This window comes from Bufo gargarizans, chromosome 4, assembly GCF_014858855.1.
Source record: "Bufo gargarizans isolate SCDJY-AF-19 chromosome 4, ASM1485885v1, whole genome shotgun sequence".
In the NCBI taxonomy this organism is placed as follows: domain Eukaryota; kingdom Metazoa; phylum Chordata; class Amphibia; order Anura; family Bufonidae; genus Bufo; species Bufo gargarizans.
Window position 1 is genome coordinate 381,062,097 of NC_058083.1, and position 12,868 is coordinate 381,074,964.

Below are 12,868 nucleotides of genomic sequence, written 5' to 3' on the forward strand. Positions count from 1 at the left end.
CTTGGATGAGAAGCAACCCCACACATGAATGGTCTCAGGATGCTTTACTGTTGGCATGACACAGGACTGATGGTAGCGCTCACCTTTTCTTCTCCGGACAAGCCTTTTTCCTGATGCCCCAAACAATCGGAAAGAGGCTTTGCCCCAGTCCTCAGCAGTCCATTCACCATATTTTCTGCAGAAGATCAATCTGTCCCTGATGTTTTTTTTGGAGAGAAGTGGCTTCTTTGCTGCCCTTCTTGACACCAGGCCATCTTCCAAAAGTCTTCGCCTCACTGTGCGTGCAGATGCGCTCACACCTGCCTGCTGCCATTCCTGAGCAAGCTCTGCACTGGTGGCACTCCGATCCCGCAGCTGAATCCTCTTTAGGAGACGATCCTGGCGCTTGCTGGACTTTCTTGGACGCCCTGAAGCCTTCTTAACAAGAATTGAACCTCTTTCCTTGAAGTTCTTGATGATCCTATAAATTGTTGATTGAAGTGCAATCTTAGTAGCCACAATATTGTCACCGCCAGATCTCTGAGAAGCTCTGACAGACGTTCTTCAGTACCTCTTGCTTGAGGTTCTTTTGTTTTGGTTTCGTTTTGTCATCTTGTTTCCCTCTCTCAGCTGTCATCTAGTTGCACTAATTGCATCCCTTTATATCCCCTCCCATACTGCATCACTTTGCGGTTTATACAACTTCCTGGATTGTGCTCACTGCTAGATGCTGCAACTGCTGGTTCATCAGTAAGTCCTTTATTTATGTTTTCCTGTTGGCTTGATCGTAGGTGACCCTGACTCCCTCTGTATTTAGTGTAGGGAGCCGGTGGTCGTGTCCCCTCACTATTATAGGGTTTTCAGGTGTCACACAGTCTAGGTACGAGGGCATGCAATTATCTATCATAAAGATCTTTGCATGGGCTGAGCAGTCAGGGAGAGCCCTAGGGCTTTTATTGGGCTCACCCTTATGTTTCTTAGTTTGGGATCAAGTCAGTCGCATCTTTATTTGTGTCTTCTAGTTTTCTGCAACACCATCCGTGACATTATAAACCGCCAAAACCGTCTTAAGCATGGATCCGGTTTCACTCTTGACTGAACGCATGCAGGGTCTTTCACTGGAGGTAGCAGATCTCTGTAAAATCGTATCTCAGTTTCAGGTGACCAGTTCAGCTTGCGTTCATGGAGTTTGTTTTGAGCCTAAGATCTCGCTTCCAGATACGTTAGTTTTAGAGGGGCTTGCAAACTCCATTTTCGCTTACTTCCCCATTCCTCTGGTGATGAGGAGCAGAGGGTGGGAATCCTCATCTCGCTGCTCAGGGATAACGCTCAGTCTTGGGCCTTTTCGCTGCCGGTGGGGGCACGGCCATTCTGATCGGTGGATGAATTTTTTGCAGCCCTGGGTCAGATATATGATGACCCGGATCATATTGGTCTGGCTGAATCTAAACTGCGTCTTTTATGCCAGGGTAAACAGTCCGCTGAGATATACTGTTCTGAATTTCGGAGATGGGCAGCTGATACTGGTTGGAATGATGCTGCACTCCGAAGTCAATTTTGCTATGGTCTTTCGGAGGTTTTGAAAGATGCATTTGCCTTTCATGAGAGACCTGCCTCCTTGCAGTCTGCCATGTCTCAGGCTGTTCATATTGACAGGCGTCTTAGAGAGAGAGGAGAGATCACTCCTTCCTGTCATATTCAGTCCAAGGACAGTGGGGCGGTCTCATTCAGTGCGCAGGAGTCTCAGTCTCTCAATCCCCTCTGAGCAGGAAACCATGCAGATGGGTTTGCTTGCCTCTGATAGTAGAAGATTCAGCTCTCAGGGTAGGGGTTGTTTCTGTTGTGGAGGTATAAATCATTTGGCAAATGTTTGCCCCTCTAGAAGATTCAGGGAGAATTTTGAGGGTAATAAAGAAACTAAATGAAAAAAATCCTCTAAAAACTTTCCATCTGTTACCATTGGCAAGGTTGATGCGGAAATTGAGGCTTTTCCGTTTGCTTGTAGTTCCCGTTTTGTCCTACCTGCAGGGTGGCGCTAGAGAGCAGGAACATTTTTGTGAGATTTTTGTAGATAGTGGAGCAGCTGTCAATCTCATTGATAATCAACTTGCTATAACATATGGTTTCCAGGTATGCACTTTGGGAAAAGATATACCTGTTTTTGCTATCGATTCCGCTCCACTTTCTCAAAAATTGTTAAAGGGCATAGTTCACAATATCCGTTTGACTGTGGGTGATGCTCATGTTGAGGATGTCTCATGTTTCGTCCTAAGCGGATTACCTACGCCTCTAGTGTTGGGGCTACCCTGGCTCACTAAACATAATCCCACCATTGATCGGCAAGCAAGGCAAATAAATGATTGGAGTGACTTTTGCAGAGAGAATTGCCTCTCGGCGTCTCTTTCAGAGGTTTCTATCAAGACTCTACCATCTTTTCTCTCTCAATTTTCAGATGTGTTTTCGGAGAGTCGTGTCCAGGAGCTGCCCCCTCACCGGGAGTACGATTGCCCTATTAATCTCATCCCAGGCGCCAAGCTGCCTAAATCTCGTTTATACAATCTCTCCCAACCTGAAAGGGTTGCTATGCGTACGTATATCTCCGAGAGCCTGAGAAAGGGACACATCTGACCCTCGAAGTCACTTGTTGCCGCTGGGTTTTTTTGTTAAGAAAAAAGATGGTTCTTTAAGATCATGTCTGGATTTCAAGGAGCTGAACACTATCACAATTCGTGACCCTTATCCACTTCCTCTGATCCCGGACCTGTTTAACCAGATTGTTGGGGCTAAAGTTTTTTCTAAGTTAGATTTGAGAGGGGCATACAACCTGGTCAGGGAAGGGGATGAATGGAAGACGGCCTTCAATACTCCTGATGGCCATTTTGAGGATTTGGTTATGCCCTTTGGTTTGATGAATGCTCCAGCCGTCTACCAACATTTTGTGAACAGCATTTTTTATCATGTAATGGGGAAATTTGAACTAGTGTATCTAGATGACATTTAGATTTTTTCTCCTGACTTCAAAACTCATAGGGGCCACCTACATCAGGTCTTGCTCATTCTGCGGGAGAATAAATTGTACGCTAAACTGGAAAAATGTGTGTTTGCGGTTCCAGAAATTCAATTTCTGTGTTTTCTTCTCTCCGCTTCTGGTTTTCGCATAGACCCTGAGAAGCTCTGCGCAGTGCTTGATTGGGAGCTTCCTGAGAATCAGAAGGCGCTGATGCGCTTTTTGGGTTTTGCCAATTATTACAGGAAGTTCATTTTTAATTATTCCTCTGTTGTTAAGCCACTCACTGATATGACTAGAAAGGGGGTGGATTTTTCCTCCTGGTCCGTAGATGCGCATAAGGCCTTTTCTAGTATCAAAGAGAGTTTTGCTTCCTCTCTCATCTTGGTACAACCTGATGTCTCTCTACCTTTCATTGTTAAGGTGGACGCTTCTGAGGTGGGTGTGGGTGCGGTCTTGTCTCAGGGTCCCTCTACTGCCAAATGGCGACCGTGTGCCTTTTTCTCAAAGAAACTCTCCTCCGCAGAGAGAAATTACAATGTGAAAGATAGGGAGTTGTTGGCCATCAAATTAGTTTTTGAGGAATGGCACCATTGGCTAGAGGGAGCCAGACACCCTATTACCGTGTTTACCGACCATAAGAATCTTGCCTACTTGGAGTCAGCCAAGCGTCTGAACCCGAGACAGGCCAGATGGTCTTTATTCTTTTCCAGGTTTAATTTTGTTGTCACATTTCGCCCTGGGGTTAAAAATGTGAAGGCCGATGCCCTGTCACGTTGTTTTCCGGGAGGGGAGAACTTTGAAGACCCGGGTCCCATTTTGGTCGAAGGGTTGGTCGTCTCTGCTCTTTACCCTGATTTGGAGGGAGAGGTTCAAGCAGCCCAGGCAGAGGCTCCTGATCTTTGTCCTCCTGGGAGGTTGTTTGTGCCTCTCACTTTACGACACAAGGTTTTTAAGGAGCATCACGATACTGTCCTTGCTGGGCACCCGGGGAGCAGAGCCACTGTGGATCTCATTGCTCGGAGATTCTGGTGGCCGGCTCTTCGTAAGATGGTTGAGGGTTTTGTGGCAGCCTGCGAGTCCTGCGCTCGTGCCAAGGTCCCTCATTTATGGCCATCGGGTCCTCTCCTCCCGTTACCCATTCCTTCCCATCCTTGGACACATCCGTCCATGGACTTCATTACGGACCTGCCTTGTTCCTCGGGGAAGACTGTGATTTTAGTAGTGGTAGACCGTTTTAGCAAAATGGCGCATTTTATTCCTTTTCCTGGGTTACCCAATGCTAAAACGCTGGCGCAGGCATTTGTTGATCATTTTGTCAAACTGCATGGAATTCCTTCAGACATAGTCTCGGATAGGGGCACGCAGTTTGTTTCAAGATTTTGGAAGGCCTTCTGTTCTCGCTTGGGGGTTCGGTTGTCGTTCTCTTCTGCTTTTTACCCGCAGTCGAATGGCCAGACAGAGCGTGTCAATCAGAATCTGGAGACATATCTGCACTGTTTTGTGACTGAGAATCAGGAGTATTGGTGTTCTTTTTTGTCCCTTGCGGAGTTTGCTTTAAATAACTGTCGCCAGGAGTCATCTGATAAGTCACCATTTTTTGGTGCATATGGGTTTCATCCGCAGTTTGGGACATTCTCTGGAGAGGGGTCTTCTGGTTTACCTGATGAGGAGAGATTTTTCCCGTCTTTGTCATTTATTTGGCAAAAGATTCAGGGTAATCAGAAGAGGATGAGTGAGAGATATAAGCGTGTGGCGGATAAGAGACGTGTGCCTGGTCCGGACCTGAATGTGGGTGATCTGGTGTGGTTGTCTACTAAGAATATCAAATTGAAGGTTCCCTCCTGGAAGTTGGGTCCTAAGTTTATTGGGCCTTACAAGATTCTGTCCGTCATCAATCCCGTTGCCTTTCGTCTTGATCTTCCTCAGACTTAGAAGATCCATAATGTTTTTCACAAGTCCCTGTTAAAACCTTATGTCCAACCCACTGTACCCTCCTCTTTGCCTCCTCCTCCGATTGTGGTTGATGGTAATCTTGAATTTCAGGTCTCTAGGATTGTGGATTCTCGCATTATCCGCGGTTCTCTCCAGTACCTCGTTCATTGGGAGGGTTATGGTCCTGAGGAGAGGATGTGGGTCCCAGTGGCAGACAATAAGGCCACTCGTCTCATCAGGGCTTTCCATAGGTCCCATCCTGAGAAGGTGGGCTCTGAGTGTCCGGAGTCCACTAGTAGAAGGAGGGGTACTGTCACCGCCAGATCTCTGAGAAGCTCTGACAGACGTTCTTCAGTACCTCTTGCTTGAGGTTCTTTTGTTTTGGTTTCGTTTTGTCATCTCATTTCCCTCTCTCAGCTGTCATCTAGTTGCGCTGGTTGCATCCCTTTATATCCCCTCCCATACTGCATCACTTTGCGGTTTATACAACTTCCTGGATTGTGCTCCCTGCTAGATGCTGCAACTGCTGGTTCCTCAGTAAGTCTGTTCCTTTATTTGTGTTTTCCTGTTGGCTTGATCCTAGGTGACCCTGACTCCCTCCGTATTTAGTGTAGGGAGCCGGTGGTCGTGTCCCCTCACTATTATAGGGTTTTCAGGTGTCACACAGTCTAGGTACGAGGGCATGCAATTATCTATCATAAAGATCTTTGCATGGGCTGAGCAGTCAGGGCGAGCTCTAGGGCTTTTATAGGGCTCACCCTTATGTTCCTTAGTTTGGGATCAAGTCAGTCGGATCTTTATTTGTGTCTTCTAGTTTTCTGTAACACCATCCGTGACAAATATCCTTGCCTGTGAAGCCATTTTTATGCAACGTAATGATGGCTGCATGCGTTTCTTTGCAGGTCACCATGGTTAACAATGGAAGAACAATGATTTCAAGCATCACCCTCCTTTTAACAGGTCAAGTCTGCCATTTTAACCCAATCAGCCTGACATAATGATCACCAGCCTTGTGCTCGTCAACATTCTCACCTGAGTTAACAAGACGATTACTGAAATGATCTCAGCAGGTCCTTTATTGACAGCAATGAAATGCAGTGGAAACGTTTTTTTGGGATTAAGTTAATTTTCATGGCAAAGAAGGACTATGCAATTCATCTGATCACGCTTCATAACATTCTGGAGTATATGCAAATTGCTATTATAAAAACTTAAGCAGCAACTTTTCCAATTTCCAATATTTATGTAATTCTCAAAACTTCTGGCCACGACTGTAAAATTCCCTCCAAAATGACATCCAAAGTCCCCACTGACAGAGCCTTAGGACCCACCCCATTTTCAGAGCCAGCACGTTGCCCCTATTAGCATCAATGCAAACAGAATTTACCCAATTCCCAGCACAGGAGCCTCAATAAACAATACTGGCAGTAGAGTGCCTTAATTGATAACATTTGGGTATCCTGCACCAGCCACTACGGGGAGTTGACTGCACCCATATGTATACAGCTGATAGTGAAGTCATTGGGAAAGTACACGTATACAGTTAGCTCCCCCTAGTGGTGTCTGTGACAAGTAGGATAAAGAATAAACCCCGGCGTCCATCTTCACCTCTCGTTGTCCTGTAACGGTCTGAGGACCACTGACCGTTGGTTTCCTTTCAAGTTCAAATCCAGCGATCTCATTGGCTGCTGAGCAGTGACATCTGGAAGAGGAAGTTTAAAGGGACAGGACGCTGTTATATCACTGCAGTGCATGTCCTGTATGTGTGATATCATGAAGCTGTGGAGATAAATAAAAAATTACAGTTTTCTTTAATGGAAAATGTGCTTTTAACACTTTTTTTGTCTCTCTGATTATTTACTTATTTAAGTTCTCACCATTGTATCATTAGAGTGAATTGATTTATATCTTTCTCTGTATTATATAAGATCAAATGAGGGGCAGATAGGGGCGAATAAGCACAAGAGACCTCAGTGGTCGGGGCCGGGCTCCATTTCTATTTTTGCGATGGAAATCCATTCATATTTCCACAGTATAAAGAATGCACCCCATGTATAGTCCTGTATATTACACTGCACTGTCTGTCTGCAGGCACCACTAGGGGGAGCTCAGTACAATGGACTATGTACAGTTACCATTGCATGTAATGGAAGCTGTAAAAATACAAATATATAGTAGTATATATACAACTTTATATGCACTGGATGGAGATCTACTACATACAGTCATGTGAAAAAATTAGGACACCCTTTGAAAGCATGTGGTTTTTTGTAACATTTTTAATAAAAGGTTATTTCATCTCCGTTTCAACAATACAGAGAGATTAAAGTAATCCGACTAAACAAAGAAAACTGAAGAAAAGTCTTTTCAAGATCTTCTGTAAATGTCATTCTACAAAAATGCCTATTCTAACTGAGGAAAAAGATAGGACACCCTTGCCCCTAATAGCGAGTGTTACCTCCTTTGGCTGAAATAACTGCAGTGAGACGGTTCTTGTAGCCATCTACCAGTCTTCGACATCGGTCTGAGGAAATTTTACCCCACTCCTCAATGCAGAACTTTTTCAGCTGTGAGGTGTTTGAGGGGTTTCTTGCACGTACAGCCCTTTTCAAGTCACCCCACAGCATCTCAATGGGATTCAAATCTGGACTTTGACTTGGCCATTCCAGGACTCTCCATTTCTTCTTTTTCAGCCAATCTTTGGTTGATTTACTAGTATGTTTTGGGTCATTGTCATGTTGCATGGTCCAGTTCCGCTTCAGCTTTAATTTTCTAACTGATGGTCTCACATGTTCTTCAAGCACCTTCTGATACACAGTAGAATTCTTCGTGGATTCTATGATGGTGAGCTGACCAGGTCCTGCTGCAGCAAAGCAGCCCCAAACCATGACACTTCCACCTCCATGCTTCACAGTTGGTATGAGGTTCTTTTCTTGGAATGCTGTGTTTGGTTTACGCCAAACATGTCCTCTGCTGTTGTGTCCAAATAATTCAATTTTGGACTCATCTGTCCAAAGAACATTATTCCAGAAGTCCTGGTCTTTGTCAACTTTATCTCTGGCAAATGTCAGTCTGGCCTCGATGTTTCTCTTGGAAAGCAAAGGTTTCCTCCTTGCACACCTCCCATGCAAGTTAAACTTGTACAGTCTCTTTCTGATTGTAGAGGCATGTACTTCTACATCAACAGTAGCCAGAGCCTGCTGTAGTTCTCGAGATGACACTTTAGGGTTTTTGGAGACCTCTTTTAGCATCTTGCGGTCTGCTCTTGGGGTGAACTTGCTGGGGCGACCAGTCCTGGGCATGTTGGCAGTTGTTTTGAAAGCCCTCCACTTGTAGACTATCTTCCGGACAGTGGAATGGCTGATTTCAAAATCTTTTGAGATCTTTTTAAATCCCTTCCCAGACTCATAGGCTGCTACAATCTTTTTTCTGAAGTCCTCTGACAGCTCTTTTGCTCTCACCATGGTGCTCACTCTCACTTCAACAGTCAGGAGCACACCAAACTAAATGTCTGAGGTTTAAATAGGGCAAGCCTCATTCAACATGCAGAGTAACGATCTACTAATTATGTGCACCTGGTGTGATATACCTGTGTGAGATCTGAGCCAATTTAAGAGGGAATACATGTGAGGGTGTCCTATCTTTTTCCTCAGTTAGAATAGGCATTTTTGTAGAATGACATTTACAGAAGATCTTGAAAAGACTTTTCTTCAGTTTTCTTTGTTTAGTTGGATTACTTTAATCTCTCTGTATTGTTGAAACGGAGATGAAATAACCTTTTATTAAAAATGTTACAAAAAACCACATGCTTTCAAAGGGTGTCCTAATTTTTTCACATGACTGTACAAAGTATGTATAATAGATGTCCTGCATGTGTGCAGGAGATCTACTATATATATACTGTATACATACAGTAGTAGATCTCCTGCATAATTGACCACATGGGAATGATGGATTGGGGATTCATACCTGCTCTGGGATCAGGATACAGCGCTCAGAGGATTGTACATAGATGGGCAGGCAGGTAGATGGATGGGAGTATTGGCGGGCAATCAGGCAGGTGGACATGCGTGCAGGTGCCTAGTCAAGCCAAGCGCACTGCGGCAAATTTTTTCCGCACTAGCCCACGCCTCTAATTCCGCCCAAAACATAACTAAACACCTAATTCTACCCAGTCTCCTAAATGCCACCACATAGTAATTTTGCCCCCTTTATGCCAACACACAGTAGTTATGCCCACATTGTGCCCCCTCCACAGATTATGCCCATATATGTGCCTCCTCACAGTATTTATATCCAGATATGTGCCCACTCACAGTAGTTTTGCCCATATATGTGCCTCATCACAGTAGTATGCTCAGGATTGTGCCCCCTCATAGTAGTTATGCCCAGATATGTGTCCCCTTACAGTAATATGCCCAAAATTGTGCCCTCTCACAATAGCTATGCCTACATATGTGCCCCCTCACAATAGTGATGCCCAGATTTGTCCCCTCATAGTTTTATGTCCAGATATGTGCCCCCTCACAGTAATATGCCCGGCTGTGCCACCTCACAGTAATATGTCCGGCTGTGCTACCTCACAGTAATATGCCCAGTTGTGCCCTCTCACAGTAATATGCCCAGTTGTGCCCTCTGACAGTAATATGCCCAGGATTGTGACCCCTCACAGTAATATGCACAGGATTGTGACACCCTCAAAGTAATATGCCCAGGATTGTGACCCCTCACCGTAATATGCCCAGGATTGTGACCCCTCACAGTATTATGCTCAGGATTTTGACTCCTCACAGTAATATGCCCAGTTGTGCCTCCTCACAGTAATATGCCCAGTAAAGTGCCCCCTTCACAGGCTGTAAAAAACATAAAAAATAAACTCCACATACTCTCTTCAGCAGCAGCAGGATACACGGAGCTGCCGGCAGGCCCTGCCCCTGTCCAGACCAGACCATACCAGGATCACGAGACAGCAACTTAAATCCGGAACTGTCCCGGGAAAATTCCTTTAATCCAGCATCAATGGAACCTAACAGATGCCGGATTATCAAATATTCTAGATTATTGGCTGAATTTAAAAGATATAACATACAAATACTAAACCAAATTCTTTATCACAGGCCTGTCCCACTTCAGATCTCGCCTGGAAACAAGTGGCGGATAATCAGACCTTCTGGACTAGATGCCGGATTACAGAAATTTCACCGTAATAGGTAAGTCAGCGTCCATGTAACAAATGATTATCGGTATCGGGCTTGTCTATGGTTTTTACATTCATCTTTATTACAGAACATCTGGACTGTAGTCGTAGAATAGGATTGTATGAAATAGTAGAATTTCTCTCTTTATTGGTTTCCAGCAGGAGGTGAGAGACGTTCTCATAGAGCAGTGAGGAGATGCAGCTGGCGGGGGTCACTCCCAGCACGTCGGGGGCTGTTTCCTGGTAGAAGTGGTGGAAACCTTTCCTATAAGACAGAAGAGACAGGAATAGGACCTCATGTTCTAAGGTAACGCCCCGTCCTCTCTGTTAGCGGCTGCACATCAGTCTGTGTAGTCTGGCCCGCCCCCCAGTCATTTGTTATTGGGCAGTTAGGGGACGTTCCAGACTACATGGGCAGAGTGCCGTGTTCTTGTAGAGACTGCAGATTTCTCCCATTACATAATTACTAGGGGAATCCCCTGGAAAATTCCCAGCACCCCCGAGAATGTGGATTATGTCCTCATGTACACAACGGTATTACAGCTCCCTACAACCTCCCAGTTACATCATGTGGCACCTAAAGGAGTCTATGGGGCCTCCTACATCTCCATACGCTTCAGATTTCATACTTCATTGTATCTTAGATAACGTATCAGACAAAGGCGACATAGCCATAGACCCCCATTCACCTGCCTGAGGCCTGACCACAGCAGACTGCACTTTTTCATACAGTGGGCCAACCCCAACATTTTACCATTGTGAGCTGGTGTAGATTTCAGTTCTGTCGCACAGACCCTGACAGGCAGTGTCACAATCATTAGGAGGAATGAAGATCTCCGTAATTGCGGTGTATCTGATGCCAGCGGGACAGAGATTAGGACCAGTGTATAAAACACCGCTTCTTACACATGTTCCCCCAAATGGCATCAGAATTTGTTCCAGACCAAAGCCTTTAACATCGACTTACCTCCATGTCTTTCTGATAACATCTATGACCCTCCAGCATTCATTATGGGGTAAGTAGCGTCACAGCAAATGTCCTCGATGAGGCAGCCATTGTGAAGTATTCCAAGGTCTGGTGTAAAGGTGGTTCATATTGACTTGAATGGGTCCGCGATCTGAAACATACGGCCAAAGATAACACATGTTCTATCTTTTTGGGGTGCGGAGGCACAGATCAAAAGCCTATGGAAGCGCTTCGAAGTGCTTCCATGGTGCATCCGATCTGTGCTTCCGCTCCACAAAAGATAGATGAAGTCCTATCTTCTGTCGTACGTTGCAGATCATGGACCTATCCGCACCACATAGTTCACACAGGCACTGGCTATTTGCGGACCTGCTGTTTGTGGGCCACAATATGGGAACCATGGCCATACGGTACAGTACAGTTATATCCAGTAACTTACAGGTCATATCTCTGATTGGAGTCATTCACTTTCCATTTTCTTTTCCTTCTGGCCCAGACTGCCATCACTTCTTCCAGCCACCACTTGTGTCTGCAGAGTGTAATGCACAGACATAGTTAAATTTATTGCTTTCCAGCGTCCTCTGTACCCTTTTCTCACCTCAATGCATACTATCCATAGTGCCCTAGATGGTAAAAATGCCCCATATTGTGCCCTACACAGTAATAATACCCTATATTATTCCCTACACAGTAGCAGTGTACCTTTTCTATCTCTATACAGTATACTAATGCCCCCCCACTGTGCCAATAATAATATCCTCATATGTGCCTCTATATGACAATGTCCCCCTACATTACTATTATCCCCTTCATGCCTCCTGAGGAGGCCGATACATTTATACCTGGCACTATGGATCTGGACGGGCCCCCTACTCCTCCTGGTCTGGTCGCACCCCCTGTGATTGTGATGGTTACACCACTGCACAGGAGACCTACCACTCAGAACAATACATAGATAATGAGATGGGTTATTACCAGTTTGGGGTCACTGGGTGGATGTACATAATTCTTATTATAATGTATCTTCAGTTCCTCGTAGGACATAACCGGGAAGGCTCAGTGTGACGTCTCCAGCAGGCCTGGTACAAACCCCTACAAATACAGAACATGATGGTGACGGATGGAAAAGCCATCTGCGATGACGGTAGTACATTATAAACACTGATTACCTTGTCGAGGAGGGAATTCCTTCCTGCCTATAGATTGCAGCCAGAGCAGGCAACGTGTCTTTGGATTGTCGTCTTGAAGAGTCATAGTCATCATCGTACTGAAGAGCAAGACGAGTCTGTAACCCATATTGGGTTAGTACAGGGAAGGGTTAAGGCATGTGCATGAAAGAAATGATCCTCACAAGGTACAAACCAAGAGCAACAATTTCCTGATAGAGTCTATATATAATGGTGCAATGGTTAAAACTGGACAAGGGCTATACCTGCCCCCATGTGATCTGTTCTACTGGGGTGTATTCACACACAGAACATGCCAACACCATCCAGTTTTCTGCTAGTGTAATACGCTGCAGATTTTCTATCCCAAAACACAGAATGGAAAATCTGCAGTGTATATGCTACATGTAAACTTTCCTATACAAACTCCTGTGTCACATAGACATGAGCATTAGCCGCTGGAAAGAGGCATGTCTCCATTTACTGACAGGAGCAGAGATCTTAAAAATGGTGAGGAAGTACAGATTCTACTTTAGATTTACAGAAACACTATATAGAGGCAGTGGCGATGTGCTAGATGTCCTTCACATCCATAATGGATGATATAAGCACTGTGG